The sequence below is a fragment of the Hyaena hyaena genome, unplaced genomic scaffold, assembly GCF_003009895.1.
Source record: "Hyaena hyaena isolate Hyena2069 unplaced genomic scaffold, ASM300989v1 scaffold_96, whole genome shotgun sequence".
Lineage (NCBI taxonomy): Eukaryota > Metazoa > Chordata > Mammalia > Carnivora > Hyaenidae > Hyaena > Hyaena hyaena.
The window spans coordinates 1,481,943-1,484,713 of NW_024080729.1; the positions used below are offsets into that span (position 1 = coordinate 1,481,943).

A 2,771-nucleotide genomic window follows, 5' to 3' on the forward strand; every position below is an offset into this window, starting at 1 on the left:
GAACATCTTGTGCCAGAAAGCAAGAAAAATCTCAAGAGTATTATGTCAAGGGATGTGTCAAAAAAGACACAGAAATCAACCTGAAGATGCTCTCAATGGCTAAATCTGGAACAATCTGGCCATCAAAATACATAATAGTAGTAATAGATTACAACAGACTGAATAAAATAGGAACTATGAGTCCATACAGATACAAATTTAATGAATAATAGTGTCACAGAGATGGAATACTTACACAGTTGTAAAACACTTTCTTACAAAACATTAATTACAAAAGTGAGAAGAGTAAGTAACTTTACAGTAATAAAGCTTAACAGACAACACCTCAATAAAATCATCAAAGTGGTCATCATTGGTAATGGGTCAAACTGAAATTGTTGAACATTTGACAGGGTATAATGAGAACGTCACTTACGTGATACTCCTCTAAACGTAACATAACCCCAATCAGGAGGAAACAACATAAAACCAAATCAAGAGACATTATACTAAATAACTCCCTTATAATCTCTAATAGTGCCAAGTTCACAAAAGTCAAGAAAAGACTGAGGAACTATTTCAGAAGGAAATACAGAAAATTATGGGGATTTATGCTATACGAGACATCAATGGGATAACTGGCAAACTTGAATGAAGTCTGAGGATTAGAGAATAGCAATGTATCAAAATGTTATTGTTTTCAGAAAACAAACACTAAAATATTTGGAACTGATGGAGCCTCAGGTTAGCAACTTACATTCAAATGGTTTTTGAAAAAAAAAAAGTTATAACTTTCTCATAAGGTGAAAAAAAACAAAACTTACTGCGGGGACTGGCAAATCTAGTTTCAAAATCAGGTTCAGCCACTTACAAACTAAACAGCTTTAGACAAGCTGCTTAATCTCTGTAAGCCGTGTTTGCTCATTTTAAAATGGGAATGGGGGGGCCTGAGTGGCTCAGTCAGTGAGGTATTCGACTCTTGGTTTCAGCTTAGGTCATGATCTCGCAGCTTCATAGGTTTGAGCCCCACATTGGGTTCTGTATTGGCAGCACAGAGCTTGCTTGGGATTCTCTCTCCCTCTCTGCCCCTCCCCCACTCATGTTGTATTTCTCAAAATAAACTTAAATAAATAATAAACAAATAAATAAATAAACTAGGGGGATCAAGCTCTATAATCTGTGGTGTGAATTAGGTGAGATATGTTTATAAAACACCATTAGCACAATGCCTGGCACTTAGCATGTGCTCACTGATAATTATACTTTCTCTGAAGACAAAATCTGATAATGCTTGGTTCCCCCTAAAATACTTGAAAGAGAATCCCATTCTGGCTGCATCGAGCATTCTGCAGACTTTTGGCTGTCAACCACAATTACTATTTGTAAAACCTGCTGCTTGCAATTCCGTATCACAGATACTTGCTCTGTTACTGCTTTTGCATAGAGGGAAAACACAAATGCCAGGCTCCTCTACAGTTCCCCATTTGTGTGTACACACACACACGCACGCACACACGCACACAGTCTGACTTGAGGCTGTACTTTAGGAGATCCTTAAGTTATTATTCTGACCACACTGCCAGTGACTATTTAACCTCAACCCACAAGGTACTGGTACTCAGCATTTATTCTCATCTACTTAGCAGAGCTGATTTGTCTAAGACTATGCAAGCTTCTCTGGCCTTCTAAAAGTAGTGTTCTCTTACCTCTAAAGTGAAGAGAAACTAGAGAACTGCATAGTTGAAAGGCAAAGAGCAACAATTTCAACACCTGGGAAGGGACAGAATAACAATCCCAAGGAGGACATTCCAGAGGCTTCAGACATCCCTCATACATTGTCCAGGTCAAGAAATGGGTTTGAACTGCTGGCTTACTAAATGTTCATGTTTTGTTCCCACCTACATGTTAGTGCACACATATTCTGCCTTCTAGGAGACTGCCCATACACACTAAGACAGCACTACTCAAAGTACAGCCCATGGACCAGTGATACTCTGCGAAGTACTAATGACCTATGAGATCAGCAGCAATATTAAGGGTAAGAATTTTAAAAAATTTATAGTAACTAGATGGAATAGTTTTCTAATAAATATAATTAAAAGCAGGACTTACAGGACACCTGGGTAGCTCAGTCGATTAAGCTTCCAACTCTTGGTTTCAGCTCAAGTCATGATCTCATGACTTTGTGGCTTCAAGCCCCACATAGGGCTCTGTGCTGACTCTGCGGAACCTGCTTGGGACTATCTCTCTCCCTCATTCTCTCCGCCCACCACCCCCACCCTGCTTGTGCGTTCTCCCTCTCAAAATAAACTTTTAAAAAACCAGACTTAGATTTTATGTCTTTACTGTTGATTTTTTTACCTAGTGATTCATTCTTATTGTATTTTACAAAAACCTGGATTGTAACAGGTTGAGGGGAAAGAACTGCTCTTTCACCACAGAGAGTTTAGACGGTAATACACTGAGATTTTCATATCCAAAGTTTGAACACAGTAAACTAACATTTATTAAGCACTTACTACATGTCAGAGGCTGTTTGCTTTACACACAATACTTTATAAAAGGCTCACAGCAGCCAAGTCCTATCTCTACCCTCATTTTCCAGATGAGAAAACTAAAGTGCTGAGTACAACTTGGAACAACTTGCTTAAGTACCAGAATAAATAATGTATCTCACTTCTGAACATAAGTCCTTAACTACTAAGCCACAGAGTATTGAGAAAATACAAAGTAGGAAAAGAAAATGGTCACCTTACTCAGAAATGATGGGAGAAAGAATTCTTGAATGCACA

The 2,771-nt window shown here is 38.3% G+C and overlaps 1 protein-coding gene across 2 annotated transcripts in view; it reads right to left on the minus strand.

Annotated features, from left to right (window-relative positions):
* Positions 1 to 2,771, minus strand: part of ZFAND3 (zinc finger AN1-type containing 3) — a 337,118-nt gene that overhangs the window by 188,051 nt on the left and 146,296 nt on the right. The window lies entirely within an intron of this gene.